The 20,985-nt window shown below is 37.4% G+C and overlaps 1 long non-coding RNA gene across 3 annotated transcripts in view; it reads left to right on the top strand.

Annotated features, from left to right (window-relative positions):
• LOC129206393 (uncharacterized) overlaps positions 1 to 18,873 on the top strand; it is a 40,438-nt gene extending 21,565 nt beyond the window's left edge. For all 3 annotated transcript variants that reach the window (XR_008577112.1, XR_008577111.1, XR_008577113.1), the window contains 2 exons: positions 4,022 to 4,318; positions 10,696 to 18,873. This is a non-coding gene — a long non-coding RNA (uncharacterized LOC129206393). The remainder of the gene's footprint in view (positions 1 to 4,021; positions 4,319 to 10,695) is intronic.
• Positions 18,874 to 20,985: the final 2,112 nt, after the last annotated feature.

Here is a 20,985-nt window from a genome sequence, read left to right as displayed (position 1 = left end):
GAGATTCATCTGAACAAAATGTAGATATCTACATTGGTATTAAACCAATACGATTTATCACAATCTGAAGTATTCTAGAGGAATCTCTACTTAACAATCTCTATTTTCTTCCACTGACTTCATGAACTTTGACTCTATAGCTCAGCTGTAGAGACCTCAGTGTAGGTGAGATTTTTTGCAGCCTTGGTGTTTCAGATGTGATCAACCCTATGGCTAGTTTGATCAGATTGGGTCAGTGCTTCTAATATAAAAAGATAACACTTTTTTTTGCATTTTTTGGACTTCATATGAGAACAACTGGCATAAGCATAGTAAATATATATATATTAATTAAGTTAGTACATGAAATCATCTTCTAAAATTAAGTCCACAGGATTCGAAGGAATGAAAATTAGGAAAAGCTTCTGTCATCATGTATAATGACATGCTAATATGATTCTTTTTCGTGTTTGCTGTTGTTTCCATGGAAAATATATGTGTATACATATAAATCCCTCCAAATATTTGAGTTATGAAAGCTCAAGAAATTCATAGTGACATATGTACACAATATGGTTATTAAGAGTCCTCATCCCTGAGTGACCAGAGCGACCAGAGAGGAGAAAAGTCAGACAGATTGACTCCTACCAACATTATGCTGAACATCCAGCAGTTAAGAAAACGTGCCAGTTTAATTTTCAAAAAAGTGATTCCTATGCATTTGATTGAAAGAACCTGTATGATACCAAGATCATCTTCAACTGCACCATCTGGTAGCAGCTCATAATCTTACAGTAGCTAAGTGTGATGAAAGCCAATTTAACAATTAATGCAGATGTCTCTTTAGGGGATTCCTTGTATATCTTCGATGATATCCACCAGCAAGATATGATGCAAAAGGCTCTTTTGGCCTGATTTTTATCCCATTCTTATAAATTTTGAACCAGGAAGTGCACAAATGACAGAAAATCTGTATGTTACTAGTAAAGTCATATTAGCAGTGAATCATAACCTCCCCTCTTCTGTCTAAGAAAAATAATCATAAGTTTTCCATCCCTTGCTGAAACTTAACAGTCTGCCAGGTGGCAACCACCATTTCAGAGACATATGCTTGAAAGGTAAAATGTCTATCCAGTCATCCTGAGACGATTGCCCTCACAAATATGATTCCAGTGATATCTATACTGGATTTGGAGCCATACAACAAAATTAAACTCGTGGTCTCAGAGGCTTTTAAAAACCACTTGGCCTGATGGTAGAATCACTCTGTGCCAGCAAATGCTTTTTTTTCCCTCCCCCCCCCCCCCCCCCCATCTAAAGTGTCCCCAAAGTAGATGGGGCATTGTTTCTTCTTTTTTAAATATGCAATTGGTAGCATGGTGAGTGAAGATGCAGACATCTGGACTAGTTCTGAGCCAAAATTATTGATGTCTTTTCTAACACACTGCTTATCCTTTGCATCTGCTGGAGGGTAAAAAGCAAGAAAAAACAAACCAAAATAAAACTCCCCACGCGCACACACTCACAAAATCTTGCATCTACAGGATCTGCTTTTCCAGTTGGCCTTCGCAGGCCTGAACCAAAGCAATGAAGAAGATCATCTGGATTTAGCTGTTATATTTAGACACAATGCATCGCTCCCTTCCAAACTTCTCTCATAACACCCAAAGATGAGCTGGATAGACTTAATAAATACATGTGGCAGGTAAAAGTATGACAGGGGCCATGCCTTGCTTCATGATCTTCAGTCAGTGGGTAGCCCCTACATAACTGCAGACTTGTGGTAGCCAAGAGTGGCCTTGCAAACCAAGTTTGGGATGGGAAGCTCTGGGAATCCGTGCTGACCGATTTACTGCAGATGCAATATAGTTTCTCCATGTATACAAATGGGGTTTGGTTCTTCATTATTTATGCTGTGGTCTCAAGCATTGAGTGCTCATGCCTTGTAACAGAACTTTTTTCCCCCTTGAATTCTCTCTCCGAATGGGTCCATGATGCTACAGTCACCACAGGTTTCAACTTTCCTTTGGATTAACATTTTGCTTAGCTCTAAAAAAACGCAAGTTCAAAGGCTAGAAACTGTCCCCTAGTCAGTTATACAAATTAGCAGGAAACAAACAGAATGACAGGTTTCTCCTTCAAAAAAAGCATAAAGATGAGAAAATCTTGAAGGAGTTACTCAACAGAAGTGTGGGAAAACAGAATATGCAGAGCTTTCCCTTTAGAGATTCTTTAGTGTGAGATGACCCTGTCTCTGGGTTCACCTCTACCTTCACTCTTTGACTTCAGTAATTCCCCACATTTTTCGCAGCACACAAAGAGGTTAGTTGATCTTATTTGGGTTACCTCCTCCAAGCTAGTCACCTACTCTGCTTTTCAGATGAAGCTTATCTAGCTTTCTTGGGCTAACTAAGGCTACATAGATGCTCTTTTCTGTGGCCAATTGCTTCAGTAATCCATTGGTTTCAGGAAAGGGAGCAAGAAATTAAAAAATGTTTTTACATAAAACAGAATCAATTGAAAACAATTCTTTTTACTGTCATTCATATCATATTGTCTAATTTTCGTGACACACAGCACTCCTTACAGCCAAAATCAGACCACCATCTTACACAGTGGTTCTTTTAGTAGTAAATTTTATTCACTGCGGCTTTAAAAGAAAAAGGAGATAAAAAAGTAAGAGCAGGTGTTCCTGACTCCAACAGGTATTCCCAGTAGAGGTACTTCATACTTTTGATGCACCCATCTGTGTGGCCTTACCTCAGGTGATTAGTGACTCTAAAAGATGTGACATTTGCAGCTTCCTGATATTATATACTGGCCAGCACTATATCAATCACTGCTGCCACATGCAAATGTAGCCTGTCACCAAAAGACATCCCTTTTCCCAAAGCAGTTTTATGTCAAGATGAGAGCACTGTGTTCCTGCTTGAGCTAACACAGACCAACTCTACTGAAGTCAATGGAATTATAGAAAAGTTAAACTAGGTTACATCGACCTATATATGGTCCTTCTTGCCTCTATTCCCTTGTAAGCTCTGCATGACTACAGCGGTCTCAGTGATGCCACTGCAGTGTTACACCACTGCACCATGGGGCTGTGTGCAAATTTAGCCCCATGTGTTACTACTGGAACTAACTGGATTTTTTTCCCATGGACTGTTATTACAATTGGGAGGCATTGACTATGGGAATGTGATATAAGACTGCAGTAATTTAAACAGTATCTACAGAGACTTCCCTAGAGCAGCATCTGAAAGATGTTAAGAAGCCTCCTGGCTCGCTTTAACCCTTGGATATCCATTTTCTAAAAGCTTAGACTCCTGAGACAGCTGGCTAACTATCCTGGAAATTTTAGTGGTATTGGCTCCTAGATTCCTGCATCTTTGGACTGCCCCATGACTGAATCAGGAATCCCAAACTTCTGGATTTCTTCATTTGTGCACTAGGTCTATTAATATCCCTAGGATTTAAAAATAGGATATCAGACAGAGCTCCTAAGGGTTTCTACTCCTAGATTTTTTTTTCTTTTCAGGTGGAATTTCACTTAGTTTATTTATTAATATAAAACTCCAGAATTTAACAAATTCCCATTTCTACTGCCAGATTGCAGATGCTTAGAAAACTTGACTTGGAAATATATACCAGAATGTTGAAATTTTCTGTATACCAGCAGTGTCAATCAAATTCTAGTCACTGAATTTTTGAGATCCTGTTATTACTACTAGATAGTTGTTTGTTGACAGTCATGTCCTCCTAAGTAGTTTGGGCCCAGAGTCATGCTAACATGATGTTTTCCAGGAGTTAATTTTCCCAGGCCAGCTCAGAACATGGGTGAAGTGGATGTGTGACTGACAGGGTTTGAGTCTGTAAATATATTTTTACTATGCTATCAGGCATTTCAGACCTTTATGCTATCTACTTTAAGATGCTTACCTGAATCACCTGAGTCTCCAATGCTTAAATTGCAGAATCCAAGGAGCAGAGTTCTTGGGTGCATCCTGACACGATGTAGCATAATTCTTCCTCTCCCCTGTCCCAGATCTTGACTTCTGTGCTATGAAACTTAAGTCATGAAGACAGGAAGGGGATGCAGAACACTTGGATCAGTATACTGACCTGGAAAAAGGGGAATTCAAGATAATTCAGACACAGTGATGTGCATCAGTAATACAGCATGGAGGACTTCAAATGTCTATATGCTCCCTTGATATGCAGTGGACAGAGATCAGCAGTTCCAGATGGTGGTCTAATCAGCCAAAGTCCAAGTGATTCCTTGGGAGTGCCTCACAGGAGAAGAAACCTAGGGAGACTGGACGTATATAGCTAGGAAATTCAGGTAAGTGACTTTATGGTGGATGAATAGTAACTGTGGAATGCTAAATGCTAGAGCAGATTTACAACAGTTTCAGTGGGTATAGTCCTACCGCAGTGTTTTATCAACCATGGCCACAGTTAGTCCCATTAACTTCTGTGGGGGTCTTTACAATAGCTTGTGGGATACTGCTTCAGAGAAACATGGTGCTTGTTCATCAATTGCATGCATTTCTCCTAGAGTTTTAAAGCTTTCTACTCTTGCAGCTTTGAAATATTTATAGATGCTTGTAATTACTGAAATGCCTTCTTGGGAAACATTCAAGCTGTTGCTTTAAAAATGTATAAGTCTGTCTTGCTTTAACAGCTACTTCTGAATTTAGATGCAAAATATCCCTTCCTTTCAATACTTACTCACTCAACCTCTGGTTTGGGGGTGGGGAGCAGAAGAGAGTAAGTCTAGGCATTAGAGTTTATCAATTTGCCTTTAAGACCATTAATACTGCAGCAGTGATTATAGCTCGTTTTTGTTAGCAGCAGGAGATGGGCAGAGGATTCATTGACAAAGACTGTAATCCTTGCAAAAGCTTTTTTGTGGCCATTGCATTTTGCAGTACATGAAATTCTCTTTCAGACAAAAGTGGCTATCCTTCTCTCTGCCCCTGCCCTTTCTGGGCCCATCAGTCTGAAATACTTTGTCATTTGAAAATCAGTGGAAGAGGATGGTGGGAAAAGAAAAAGTGGAAATAATCATTGGTTGGCTGTTTTCACATAAGTGACAATCTTCCTAGCCTTGCATGTTAGTTTCAGTTCAGTTCCAGGTGATATATCAATATAATAATAATAATAATAATAATAATAATAGCAGCAATTTTCTGAAAATTATTATTATTATGACAGTATCAATAATATCACATTGTACTTAGCAACTTTACAACTTACAGTATTTTATAAAAGGTCACTATTATTATCCCTGTGGCTTTTTTTAATGGATAGTGAAACCAGGGAGTAAAGAAGAAATTAATTTGTTCAAGGTCACTCCACAGAGCAATGGAAAAGCTATGAATTGAAATCAGGTTTCCTGAGTCCCAAGCCAGCTCTTTAACGTATGGCGACAATGCTTCTTGCAAAGGATAGCAGGCACTTAAGAGAACGAAATACCACAGCATTAAATGAAAAGCATCCCATTAAAGATTTTTGCTTTGAACATTTTATAGTCTATTCCCTTTTATGAATTCCAGAAATTCACATTTATTTACAAGACACAAAGGAGAAAGAGATGATGCCCAGTGACTGTTACTATTAATAAACTTTTCAGACAGTATTTTTTTCTGAACAAAATGATGGGGATACTCTTACAGGTACGATGTATAATGAATAGTAGAGTATAATTACTATTGATGTTAATGTGTTCAGGTGAAGTAAAGATGTAGGCAGTATACGCATAGATTGGCTAGTGGACCTAACCACTGGCTTCTTGCCTGCCTTTGTCACAAAATACAACACTGCCTTGAGGCAAAATCTCAGGTTCTCATTTCCTGATATGATCTGAGCAAAACCACGATACTCCCATCTTGCTTTTCTACTGGGGAATTCAGGTATCACCTAACACCACAAACTATTCAACGTTAAAGGGTCAGCAGTTATCACTCATCAGTATTTGAATTTCTGAAGGTATTTCCTATTCCAGCTTTGTGCATGCACTTTCTTGGTATCACTTTGAGCTAGAGGGAAGATCTGAAAACAAACAAACCAAAAAGCAAAATCAGGATAGATATCAAGAAGGTGGGAAAACCTACTTTTGCTGATGGCCTCAGAAGTTAGCAAACACCAATTTGTGTGCAATGTTCTTTGTCCAGAGGCAGTCCCAGTTTTCCAATTATTAACATTACTTTTGATTAGTTCAGCAAATCTCGAAGGGTAAATGCTGCATTAATAATGAGCTGTAGGCATTAGCAGGACATGTGAAGATCTTGCTGTACTGACTGTGGGTATTCCCACAGAGAATATTTGTAGAAAAGCAGTACAAAGATGGGAAGCTATAAAAATGCTCTAGATTCTCAATGACTTGGAGTATTTGGGGCACTTAAATTTTTTAAGATCTTTGTATTTTTTCTAGGATGGGGAAAATAAGTGGATTTGGAGCAGTTTTAAAAAAAAACAACCAAGCAAACAAAACAAAACAAAAGAACAAGATTAGCTTTTCAATTTTCCATTTAAATAATCTAACTTTGACACTAAGCTTGGTAAGTAAACACAGTGGGTCATGTTTTCCGCTGGTGTAAATTTTTCAAGATATGCTTTTTTTTTCTGAGACCTATTCCCATTTACCCCAAGGTTTCATAAAGGACTGTGGATCACTTTAACATAGAAGGGTGGCAGCTCCGTCCAGCTCTTAATTACTTCTTCATTGTGGGAAATGTGCATAGTTGGACTGCATGAATAATTGAACTATGTAGCCAAACAGTCAGAAAGAGATAGATTGGATGAAGCTGAAAATCCTAAATGTATGTGTGTGTGATATGAAATATTCCATTCAACTGAAGGTTATTTTTGAAAATTGCAAAATAATAAAAAGATGGTATTTAAAAGCAACTTCTTTGATTATAAGGTATTTAATAAGGTAAAAAACATTAAAAAAGACCAGTTACCATTATCGCTTTTGGATACTCACCTTAATTCAACTATTAGCTGCTTGCTTAGGCTGTGAGAGCCTTGGATTCAGTTCCCAATTATTTATGGCAGAGCTCCTGGATCGTAGATGAGATTGTAGAGTTTTATGGTCCTGAAGTCTTTTCAATTTCTTCTAGTTTGATTGTTTTATGTTGTATAACTAAACATTCAAGGAGACCAGAGCCCAGATTTTTCACCTACTCAGTGAATATCCCAGCCAAAACATTTTATTGCTGAGCAAAAGTACATCATATTGTGATAGAACTTGAACACAACAGTGCTTTGAAAACAAGACCTTGCTATAAGGTCTCAGTTCTCAGTCAGGAAGACAATAAATTTTTATTATGGATACAAATGGTACAGGTTATGCCTGCATGTTCTATAGCCATGTCAGAACATCGCCTGTGTGACGAGAAGACCACTTTCAACAGAGGTAATATGAACTTAAGTCATTTCTGATGGATGAAAAAAGGAAACTTGAGCCTTCCTCTATGTGGTCTTAACCACTGACATATTGTCTTTAGCAAGGATATCACCACCTGACTTTTTACTTCTGTGAAATTAAATAAAAACACACATTCAAGTTTTTGAGGAATTGATGTCTAGTTCATTACATTTTAGGATAAAAGAAAGCTGAGTCACATGATAAATTTACTATTTTACTACTACTAATAATAGTAGCAGCACCAGCACCAATACATACTGTTTTCACTATGACCAACATGAGACTTTTCATGGAATTCAGATGAGTGGGGGAAAATATATAGGTACTCTGGAGTGCCATGTACAATTCAATATATTTACATTCAGGTGTTGTTAAAAGTGTTATACTTATTTGACAGGTTAGATAACAGTATGAAGAATATCGGTTGAATGGGATTTGTCAATGAGAGGTCAAGGAAAGAGAAACATTTTTGTCATTAAACACATTTAAAAATGTTGTTAATTTTCCTTTTATTTAGATTTTGTTGTCCCCTTTGTGCTTGTGTTATTCTCATTTAGGTCATACAGGCCTGCCAGACTCTACTTAAATCATCTGTATACTCTTTACATTATAGTAAGCAAAGAAGCTGTCCTGTGACGAATGCGCAGCAAAATGACTGATGCTGATAGAACTTTTTCACTAGAACACCCCAAATGCCATTTATGGAGTAACTCCCAATATTCATCTTTGGTCAGTGGACATCTTCCCAGTTATCTCAACAGGCTCTGTTCAGGTCTTTGTGAGGAGAGGATAAAGTGAAACATGCCAAAAGATTTATGCAGCACTACAAAGTCTTGGTTAGTGGACTTGAGTCAAAATATGTCTGGATATCTAGTAGGCATAACAACAGTTCACAGAGAAATCGTGCTCAGGGATACAACTGAAAAGAGTACAAGATGAAGACTTATCACAATGTGTTTTCCAAGTTAATAAAAAAAGAGAGCTATTATTAAATAACTGACAATATTTCTCTCTCTTTTTTCTTTTTCTTTTTTTTTTTTCTTTTTTTCTTTTTTTCCTGTCTGCCATGGAATACCAGACATTTTAATTGTCCTGAAAATATTTGTGTTCCAAATGATTTTCTTCCAAATTTCCTTATATCAAAATTACATTCTTATTTTTTTATATTTCTAAAGAACTTAAGAAGAAAAAGAAGAAGGTTTTTGGAGAAAAGTGAAAATTGTAGGTAAAATGAAATATTTGATTATTTTCAGTTAGATAAAAACTATATGAAATTTCCTATGCAAAACAATTGAACTAGCCTTTCAGCATTTGGAAGAATGATTCCTGGGGAAAGGAGCAATTATATAAAAAGATTAGACCTGATTTTCTACTTTATAATAGGCAGCATAATTTAATCTAATTCATCAGTTTTCTTCTTATTCAATTTAGGATTAAATTAGGTTCTTCATTTCACAAATATATATCTGAATTAAATAAAAAGGTTTGGACTTCCCTATGTACTAAATTTGCTATCATATGAGGTAATGCAGAGATACAGAACACCAGTCAAGTACTGAGAAATGAACTAATACTTTTTAAGGTGAAAAGGCTGATTGCTTTCTCACTGTTTAATGTCTGTAAGTCCCAAAGTTTAAAATATAACAATAAGACAACTGTTTGGTATATGCGTGGATCATGTGTAGTGTGCCATGCTGAAACAACCCTTCTATCAAAAATATCCAAAATAAATTGATGATTAAATATAGAAAAAATATATTTTAGAAACTGTGGAAAACAGTATAAACAGCTTTAAGATCAGAATATTGCTAGAAAATGAACTAACAACATTTATGTCCATTACTTACAGTAGACATAAAAAATAACTTTTATTTCCTTTAATCATTAAATCTACTTTGATGTCATAGAAATGGATGGATGAACGAATGAATCAATGAGAGTACAAAATATTCCATTATAATAAGACTGCTATACACAGAATAAAATATACTTATTTCATCCAAATATGTATACATTTTAGAAGCACATTATATGGTACATTATAATAAAGCAACAACGATAAATCCATGGCTGCGGTTTTTCTGGTCAGTATTATTTGTCATTCTCTGAGGTCATTCTCCAAAGATTGTAAGATTCTCATTGCCTCTGCTACACATAAATCAAAATATATGTTTTTGCAGAGCTGTATATTTTCATTCTTTAAATAAGACAATGTGGACTTTGTGCTCTAAATAAAATAAAGCATATATACTTACTGATCCTCAACTGGGAAATAAATTAAATCTGTAAGGGACAGAACAGAGTCTCTCAGCAGCACTTAGGTTGGGGTGGTTAGTCTTGCAAAACATAGGTCTGCCTCTGAAACTGAACCCTAAGCCTTGAATCTTATTTTCCAAGAAAAGTTTTAAATCAAAATTTTTCACTGCCGTTCATAAGGATGTAAGAGAGATTTTTAAATCAGCTGAAGAAAACAATAGCTCAAAGAAATACAGATTCCTACTTATACATTGCTTACTAGGGTATAGACTCCTAGAACACTTACCATAGCAAATTCCATAGCGCGATTCCTAACCTGTCTGTGTTTTATCAAGCTGTAAAGGTGGAATTAGGAAATTTCCTATATTGGGATTTTTCAAAACCTCCAGGTTCCAATTAAATTCCTCTGCATTTTTAAACATCTAAATATCTGCTTCAGAACCCCTGGTCTTTGTGCCCATTGCATACAGTCGCCTTATTTATAATAGCTGAGCACTTCGCAGTCGTTAATGGATTTTATCCCTGTGAGACAGGGAAATGCTTTCTCAGCTTTGACAGCCTGAGAATTTCATACGTAATAGATTTAGAGGCTTTCCCAGACTCACACAGAGAGTCTGGGATGAAGCCAAGAAGTGAACTCATGATCCTCAATTTCAATCCACTGGTCTATCAGATCACCCCTTCTTTGTTCCTGGAAAGGGCTAGAGTGGGAGCAGACACGATGATGGCTTAAATACACTTTTGTCTCCTTTTCATTATTGTCTGACTCCTTCCCTAATTATTTTACTCCTTGTGCTAATACGCAACAGATTGTCTTGAACATGCCATGGTCCACTAGAATCTCACTTCAGTGCAACTTCATTACTTGGAAATTGTAATTGCAATGCTTCATTTGTCTTTGATATTACTTCATAAGTGACAATTTTGAGACTCTGCGGAGAATAGCCTAATGCTTCTGCAGTCCCTAACGTGTCAATGCTAATACTGCACTAAATGCTTAGAGTTGCTGTTCATGCTTTTTTTCACAGTGCTCTACAGTGAGAGATGAAGGCTACATAAACAAATATCCTTCTGAATGAGGATTCAGGCACTGAACTGGGACTCACCGTGGGAAAAAAAGCTCAAGCGAGGCAAAATGAGATTAAGGCAATGGGGGAAAATAGAAAAGAACTAAAAAAAAAATAAATTTTTTTTTTTTTGTTCTTTGGGAAATCTCAAGGCCATGGATTTACATTCTCTACTTAGGATCACTTTTTTGTAATTTCAGAATGAATCAAGGAGTGTGTAGGTAGATACATCATGGTGGGGGAAGCTGCACAAACAAGTTTAAAAACACATGGAATTGTTCTCATTATCATGTTCTGAATCATAGGAATGTACTATAGTAATCAAATTTAATATTGCAAAAATAGGGTTTTTTAAAAAGTGCTCAAGTTCTGCACATAAAAACCATTTTAAATCCCTTGCACATGTTTTATGATTATTTTGATGCCTCTTGTGGCTTTGAGCACATACAGTATCCCACACACACCTAGCACGCATCCCAAACATCATTAATTTAAGAAAGAGGCTTACGTCTGATTCTGCAGCTCCCCACTCCCGCTGCTTCTGCTTCAGCTGCAGTCATATTGAGGTTTGTGACATCTCACTTACAGGAACATCATTAGAGAGAATTATGACCTCAGGTGAGGGAGAAGCAGCAGGAGTAGATGAAATGATCAGAAGTGAGTCTCATGTTTGTGTAGAAACATTTGTGAGATCAAATTTAGAGATCAGAAAAACAGAGAGAAAAAAGATAAAGAGTAGTACATGGCTGGAACTTTCCCTGATAGATTGTTTTCCAAATTTTTCTGGAAGCATCTGGGACCAAGACTCCAAAGGCAGTGACATTTTACTTGCCAAAATATAACAGAGGAAAAATTAAAATGGGATCACAGCACATAAGTCTGAATTAATCTTTCTCTCCTCTTTATCTTCCTTTAACTTTCATATATGACCTCCATCACAATAAAGTCTAAGAGTCTGGGCAAACCTACACTGATGTAAACTGATATAGTTCTTCAGTGAAGCTTCATTAATTTGTAGTGCTGGCGATATGACCCTACTAACATCATTGGAATTACATTTGATGCCTACTACAAATTCAGAAAATGGCTTTGAAAGACATGACTGATTATGCTACATTTGCTTCTTTGAAAGAAAGTGGATATTTCTCTCTGGAACTTTTAATCCCCTATGACATTTCAAGTGTAACTAGTATAATCTTAATCAGAATCAAACCCAAAGGATCAAGAAATGAAAAAGAGTAATTATATTATCAGATTAGAGGAAAAATTACCACAGTCTTAAAGGGATGACAGAGGCTTCATTGCTATGTGAAAAATGTTTCATTTCTACAGAAAAAAAAGAAATCTTATCACGTACTTCAGTGTAACCTTCATGTTGTGTTTTGTGGGAGGTAAGCACGTGAGAGAGCATAACGCACTCTGGGTTTCCGAGCAGAGTAGGAAAACCAGAATTTTGTCAGTCTGAGGATGAGGGAGTGCAGGTGCAAGGAGAAGAGCTGGGGTAGAGGAAAGGGCTGGATGAGCTTCCCAGATCCTCTTGCTGGGGAGGGATGGAAGGAGTATGGAGAATGACCAGTAACTTTTTTCCTTTTTTTTTCCCCAGTAATAGCCATTACTCCATTCTCCTGTCTGGAGTGGCAGAAGTGGCCAGCACACCAATGGCGTAGGCACAGCAGCAAAGAAACTGTGGCCATGTTGTCTCTGATGGTCTATGGTTAGAGGTAACCACCTCCTCTGTCCTCTGTAAAGCTAGAAATGGCTTTGTCCCTACAAAGATTATTGATCTAAAGTATAATAGTTTCATCCAGGAAATCTATAGATTTATTAACTTCTCAAAGTTATGAAAAATTATTCTGGATTAAATTCCACAGGCCCTCACAGCAATGTCTACAAAATGTTATTAATATTTGAAGACTCTCTTTAGTGTTTTGCTATGTTTGCCTTGCATTTCTCGGTCTACGCTAATCGATGAAGCAAGGTCACAACATGGTCTTGTAACTCTCTTGCAATCACCCACAAGCATTCAGCCCTTGCCATTTGTCACTCAGAAGCTAGTACAAGCCAGGAAATATTCCCACAAGGCAGTTTTTTCCATCACCACCCTGGGATTTTTGGGAAATAAGAAAGTTTAGCTGTTTAGAAAAAAGTGTTTCTGTACCAAGTTGACCTCGCAGAGAGGAATGTGCTTTAATTGGTTTCCTAGGCATAATCCAACACTTTATCGGGTGCAGACTTCTAAGGACCCTCTCAATCCTTTCTCGGACTTCGATATGATAGACTGGGCATCTTCCAAGCTAGATGTTAGACACATGAGCATGAATTGATTGCATTCATAACTCGTATTTAGAAGCAGAACTTATTAACTAGGGTTCGGTGCTGTGTTTACTCAGTTTCTGACTATTTTCTTGTACAGACATGTAGCCATGAAGCTCTCGACAGGTGACTTTCATGACATAACCAAAAATGTATTTTCCAAAAAGGATTTGTCACTTTGGATTGTAAATTCAAGATGCCAGTGATTTAGCTGTTTAATTGAAGAAACTAGTAGAAGTTGAAATTTCAGTACCATTATATTATTCTGCTACAATCAATAATAAAAAATACAAATTTGATCAGTTGCCCTGACTTCTAGCTTTGTTTTGCCAACACATATCAGACTCCCAGTCATGCTGTCATCTGAATTGGACTGCTACTTTCTTTGGATTCTCTGCTAGCAGTATGGGGTCTTTTGCTGAACTGTTGGCTTGCTACTTTTCTAATGAAGTGAACAGGACGGGATATCAGGAAAATTGAAAATGGGAGCACAGGGAAAGAGTATTGATTATACAACTCAGAATGGACTTGACAATAACAACTTCTTCCTACCTGTCCTTGAAAACTCAGCAAAAAACTTCAGGTACTTACGTATTACTTTTTGTCAATTTATTTCAAGGTATTTCACAACATTTATTTTTCTTAACTTAATGTGGGATACAAAAATATGGTTCTTCCATCCATCTGCGTATTTCATAATCTTTAGTTCCTGTTTTTCTGACTTGCTGCATTTATGAGTTGGTCCTGGGAAAATCGTAACCTCATGAATATGTAGTCTGCTTCAAGTATAACCAGCAGACTTTTAATTGCTGATGTTCTCATGGCAGAATAAATCTCTATGTTTTTAAAAATTTAAAGTTTTAAGTGTTTCATTCAATGTAATATATTACCTATTGAGTTACATTACATTTGGGATTCTGTTTCAAATAAATTCAAAAATCCTTAGTTTTTATAGTCTTCCAGGCCTCGTGATGGACTTTTAAAATCTTAATTAATTCTTAGAGTCTTTAAATATGGCCATTAAAGAGACTGCTGTTCTTTCTCCTTCACAAACTTTGGAAAGTTGGTTGTAAAGAGGAGAGTAAAGAACATTTAACCAAGATGAAAATCCAAAGAGCTGTATTTCAGAGTGAGTGTAAACATATATTTCTGTTCACAGCTCAGTGTATTTCAGACTTGTCCTTTATGACAGCAATCAGAAAATTACTGATGTGCCTTTAGCTGAAATAACTCATTTAACAAAATAAGGAATAAAAATTATAAACACTTGTTACTTTGTTTTCAAGTATGAACAAGAAAGAGGATTGCAGTATTCTCTGAAAATTTATAAAAAATTCAAACAAGTTGGTAATGCTCTAATAAAAAAAGGATTAATTTTAACAGTTCTAGCAATAGCCCCATTTCAGTAATGCTATTTTTCTTGAGTGTAAGTTATTAATAATGATTATGCTCGTAACTGTTTTGCCATTGCCATAAGCTTTGTACTGTGTTTGCAAGGCCTTGGAACTGATGCTTGTCAGGCTTGCTCTGTCTGAACTCTTCCTGACATGCCAAAATTTTTTTTTTTTATTGTTATTATTTGATTTAGTTGTGATAGCAATTTCTCTAATTGACCAGGTGTCTGTATCTAATTTGTTTTACTTTTACTTTGGTTTATGTCTGTAGTGGTAGAACCATAGTTTTACACAGATAGCAGTAACAAACCATGGTCCTAGGGAGAATGAGATTGTTACGGCTCTACCATGATGAGAATCTCAGACCTGGGGTGACAGCAGAGACTTTGAGAAGTGGAGACATGCAAAGTGGTGTAGAAAAGGTGCAAACAAGGATGTTAAGAGGTGGAGCACAGGCTGGCACTGGAGATTCCATGGCTGTAAAGAGTTCTCCAGTGGTCAGTTAAAGAACTGCAGACCTGGAGGTGGACAAAAGTGGTTTTAGGGGCAACAAAGTGAATAAAAGGAATAGTATCTGACATATGTAATGGAAACCATATATATTGTAAATTTGGATGTAAACTGGAGCTGCAGATGAAGGAAGGAAGGAAGATGTGAATGCATGCTAGCAAGCTTATAAAGATGACCCCAAGTGGACCCTGGGAGGAGGAAGAAGAAACCATCATGAACCATCATTTGTCTTACCAAAGGACTCCAGAAATGATGACTTGGTGTAATACCCCTCCACCATCAGCACCACAGTGAAAACACCAGTGTTAGGACTCAGAGGAGCAGGAGCAGGGTGAGAATAACCCAAGAAGCAAGAGTAGAAGCGAAGAAGTGTGTGTTGTAATTTTAACTGTGTTACTGTCACTGTGATTTTTTCTCTTAATAAGTACTCTATCTGCATTACTGTTTTTTTTTCTTTTTCTGTAATAATTGGATCTAGATTTATGATAATTCTTGAATAAGACTGTAGAGACTTTCATTACACTAACAATCAATTCTTAGCTTTACATATATATATATAAAAATAAGGTTTGTTTCTTTTTTGCCCATAAACAAGACCTCAAGCATAACATACTAATGAAAGTTCTCACCCTATCCCAGTAACTATATATTTTAAAATTGCCCTAAATCTTAAAGTAAGATTTTACACTTTTACCAACTATAGCCTAAATATTAAGATTACAGAAACCTTGTTTTTCCAGATATGTAGCCAAAATTATTATCATGCACCCCATGTTAAGTCAGCAGAATGCATGCATGTGATCACAGAGAGAAAGAGGGGGAAGGAAGAAAAGCCCTTGCAACCATAAATGAAAAGCCACTGTCTTTCTGCCAAATTCCGTAGATCTAAATTCAATTGAACTTGGTAACCTCTAGGATAACTCCATCATTAGCAGAGTTATACAAGTTGGATAAATTGCAAAAATGCCATTGGGTTTCAAATCTGAGATATTTCAATATTGCAGTGAGCTCTGAGTTTGAGCTTTTGAAAGCACACGTCTGAACACGTCAGTGATACGCAGTTGAATTGAGAAAGAACTGATGAAAGTATTGGCATTGTTTGTAACCTTATTAGGTACTGTGACTACAGACCAGGTTTTATTCCCACCAAACACATTACCCCCACCTTGAAAATGTTGTTTTGTGCTTAGAACTGGAGGAACACAGGACAAAAAGACTAGAAAACACTCTCATACCTTCCTGTCAAGTCACACATGAGCATGACATAGTGCCTCACTCATAAACAGGCAGTCTTCACTATCAATTACTCTCCTGAAAATTTTGCTGGCTTCATAAGTATGAAGTGGGCTAAATAGTTTAAATTGAAACTGGATATATATTAGTTCACCTACTAATGGAAAGCTACTGAGACTGAAGATTTTTTCGACATGGTGGAAAGAGAGAAACACAGAGTAGTTGTTCCCATCTGTTTTTTTGATACTGAGGGAGGTGGTGCAAGTGCTCACCAAGCCACTTTCCATCATTTATCAGCAGTCCTGGCTAACCAGGGAGGTCCCAGTTATGTGGAGGTTAGCAAATGTGATGCCCATCTACAGGAAGGGCCAAAAGAAGGATCCGGGGAACTACAGGCCTGTCAGTCTGACGTCGATGCCAGGGAAGGTTATGGAGCAGATCATCTTGAATGACATCACATTGCACACACAAGGAAACCAGGTGATCAGACCCATGGGTTCATGAAAGGCATGCTCTGCTTGACTAACCTGATCTCCTTCTATGACAAGGTGACTCACTTAGTGGATGATGGAAAGACTATGGATGTTGTCTACCTGGACTTTAGTAAAGTCTTTGACAGCGTTTTCCCACAGCATTCTCCTGGACAAACTGGCTGTTCATGACTTGGACAGGCATAGTCTTTGCTGGGTAAAAAACTGGCTGGATGTCCAGGCCCAAAGAGTTGTGGTGAATAAAATTAAACCCAGCTGGTGTTCCCCAGGGGTCAGTATTGGGGCCAGTTCTCTTTAATATCTTTATCAATGATCTGGACGAGGAGATCGAGTGCACCCTCAGTAAGTTTGCAGATGACACCAAGCTGGGTGGGAGTGTTGATCTGCTTGAGCATAGGAAGGCTTGACAGAGGGATCTGGACAGGCTGGATCAATGGGCTAAGGACAATTGTATGAGGTTCAACAAGGCTCAGTGCTGGGTCCTGCACTGGGGTCACAACAACCCCATACAATGCTACAGGCTTGGGGAAGAGTGGCTGGAAAGCTGCCCAGCAGAAAAGGACCTAGGGGTGGTGGTTGACAGCCGGCTGAACATGAGCCAGCAGTGTACCCAGGTAGCCAAGAAGGCCAACAGCATCCTGGCTTGTATCAGAAATGGTGTGGCCAGCAGGACTAGGGAAGTGATCATCCCCCTGTATTTGGCACTGGTGAGGCTGCACTTCGAGTGCTGCATTCAGTTTTGGGCCCCTCACTACAAGAAGGACATTGAGGTGCTGGAGAGTGTCCAGAGAAGGGCAATGAAGCTGGTGAAGGGTCTGGAGCACAAGTATTATGAGGAGTGGCTGAGGGAACTGGGGTTGTTTAGCCTGGAGAAAAGGAGACTGAAGGAGACCTGATCGCTCTCTACAACTACCTGAAAGGAGGTTGTAGCCAGGTGGGTGTTGGTCTCTTCTCCCAAGCAACAAGTGATAGGACAAGAGGAAATGGCCTCAAGTTGTGCCAGGGGAGGTTTAGATTGGATATTAGGAAAAATTTCTTCACCGAAAGGGTTCTCAATCACTGGAACAGGCTGCCCAGAGAAGTGGTGGAGTGACCATCCCTGGAGGTATTTAAAAGAGGTGTAGATGTGGTGCTTAGGGACATGGTTTAGTGGTGGCCTTGGCAGTGCTAGGTTAATGGCTGGACTCGAAGACCTTAAAGGTCTTTTCCAACCTAAACGGTTCTATGATTCTATGATTCTCCCACAGCTGGACAGATTAATCCAATAGAAAGTGATTTGTAATTGGTAGCACAGTAGAAATCAATAAGTGGCATCTCAGTTATTATTGTTGTGATTACACAGTGGGTTTTGCTAATTTGTAACTGGTTAGCTGGTTCTATGTAAGTAAATTTTTTTATTAAAGAGTGTATTCAGAAATTAAAAAAAAAAAGAAACAGGGAAATGGCAACTTAGACATTTTAGTTCAGTTTAAGAAATAATAATTTTCTTTATCTGGAGTCAGAATGCTAATAAAGATGGAAGCAAAAATTACTCTAGAAGTCTTCGGTATTTTCTCTTCACCAAGAAAAAAAAATAAATAATTAGAATTAGAACAAATGCTCAAAGATTGCTGTTGGATCAAGAGTACTGAATGTTCAAGGGGTGAATGGAAGTAGTAAGACTGGGAACATCTTTGGTGCTGCAGCCAAGTTACACAGCCAGACAAAGCTGCCTAGCAGTCAGAAATCTCTCCCTTGTTACACTATGTGAGGTATCCAGAATGCATCTGTATAAGTAGTTTTTCTCTAAGAATAACTTGCTTAGAGAAAAGAACAATTTATGCCATATCTGTCTCATTTAAAACATAAACCAGAAAATCTGTGTGGTTGAGGCATGGAACACTGCCAGGAAAATATCAACAATACAAGGGGAAAAAAATTCTACGTTATATACCCGCTTTGCATTTTTACTGCTAGCACAATTGTTGACATTGTAAATTGACTCTTAACATCATAAATGGCTTCCCACACATTGTAAAGTAAATCCCGTAGACTTTTATTAGTATCATAAATGGCTTCTTAACATGTAAATGGCTTTCTTCACATGGCAATGTAAATCCCACAGGCTTTTATTGACAACATAAGTCATATAGTGTATTGCAGTTTGCTATCATTGTTGGTTTTCATTTAAAAACTAAATAAAAGTTTGGGGAAATAAAACAGAGATTTGGACATTTCCAATTGTGGTCACCCTTGTTTTTCTGCTCCTTTGATGTATGTGAATTGTCAAAAAGACTTGATAGTCTTTTCTTATGTTTAACTCCCCTTTGCAAAATCGAATAGCTGAACAAGAGTTCACCAGACTTGATATTTCAGTAGGGGCTGACAAAGCTGACAAAGTGGATGTAAGAAACTATAAAATGGTAACTACAGTCACTCCCATTTCTTTGGCACCTTTCACTCGCAGAGATCCCAGAGCACTTCAGAAAATACACAAAATGCAGGTCAGGAAGCAATAAAAAGAAGCATTTTTCATATTAAAATTATGATATAGTTCAAATTCTTAACTGGAATACTGAGTGTTGCTTGGCTTTACCCTGAAATATCTGCATACGTTAACCTGAACAGCAATAGCTGTTTAATAGTAAAACTCCAGTATGTTTTCAGACATAAAGCATAAAAGCAAATATTTTGTAAATCTGGATGAACCTGTGGGCCATACCCTAAATATTTAACTAATTGATTAGCTTCCTACAATGAGATCAAGGGTGACAACTTGTCTGTGTGACCAAACACATAATTTCAAACATTTTAGGGACAATAATTTAACAAGGTATTGCTCAGAAGCTGCCGGAGTGGGATATTGTTGTTATAGTTCTAGTATGTTATGATTCCTGTAGCTCTGTTGACATTTGTGATTATCCGAACAGACCTAAAATGCAGAAATGAGTAGAGTTCATCAAGATCCCGAAATGCACATCACTCACTGCACATCAGCGAATTCACTCCACCCACCTAGGATTTCCAGACAACCGGCAGATGAGGAAATACATAGTAGACAAGTTCACAAAACAGTTGGTGTGCTGTCAGGACAGAACACAGATCAGTTTTCATTGGATCCCCTGGTGAACTCCATCCAAATTATTACATCTTGAATAATACATATCTAAAAAGGTAATGCATATCTTCTTTTCTGTAACAGAGATTAAATAAATAGCTTTCATATATGCGTGAATCTCTATATATTTCTATAGATAGTAATTAAAGTATTAGAGCATTCACTGACATCCCAGTATATTTGGGTTAATTTCTTATGTTACCCCAAGAACATTGCGTGTGAGAGGACCCTGAAGTGTATTTGCTTGGATGACTACACATTAGGTGAGGACAATCGTGTTCTAATCACTATTACGAGAACAGCTCATGTATTTTATCCAGTGACAGTTTAATGCAAAGTGCTATAAACCAGTAACTGTTTAACACAATGGCTATTCAATTCAGATTTCTCAGGGAGAGCTAGACGCTTGAATAGTTTTGAGGAGCTACATCAAAGTGTCAAAAGTCACATCTGAAAATGGCATTATAAGCCCTAAACCAATAACATGACTGACCCTTTATCATCAGGCCATTTTGACATTAAGCTACATGAGCTCAGCTAACCTCGTGGTCCTGGCTCGTAAGTAAGAAACCCGACATTTTAACCTGCTCTGGTAGGATAGCAACTTCTTCTGCATTCATGAGCAGTGCAGTTCCTTCCAGTTTTGTTTGATCTTTGAACCATGCCTTAATCACGAGGTCAGTAATCCTGTTTTAAAGGAATGCAGTTAATGACACTCTCTCTTTTTTTGCCAGTAGAAAAGTGAACAACAGCCTAAAATTTCCTCAGATATAGATCAGCTCAAATATAGTTAACAAAATCATGACTGTTTTTACCAAACCTGAGTTATTCCAATATGCAATTACATTAACATACATATTACATTTCTGTTCACATAACGTAACTGGACAACTAGATCTTATTTTTTCAATTTAGGTCTAAAAAGCAATTGCCAAACACATTCAGACAGCACCAGCTTCAGAAGGCTGCTTAACTATTTAAATATTTAAAAGTTTCTTTAAAAATTGCCTTAGAGGAGAAAAGATTATATTGTGGAGTTGGTCTGACTTTCAAAGTCAGCTCATTAATCATAGTTAATGCTCCTTGTTATAGCAGATAGTAATCTGTACTTCTTATAAACCGACACTGCCCACAGCATGAAAATATTTCTGATCCTTCTAATAAAAATTTATGGTGCCATTCCCTTCTAAGGCTGGTGTCTTATATCCTTTGT

This window comes from Grus americana, chromosome 4 (genome assembly GCF_028858705.1).
Source record: "Grus americana isolate bGruAme1 chromosome 4, bGruAme1.mat, whole genome shotgun sequence".
NCBI classification, from domain to species: Eukaryota; Metazoa; Chordata; class Aves; order Gruiformes; family Gruidae; genus Grus; species Grus americana.
The sequence above is the reverse complement of the archived record's forward strand: the minus strand, read 5'-3'. Positions and strand labels throughout refer to the sequence as shown.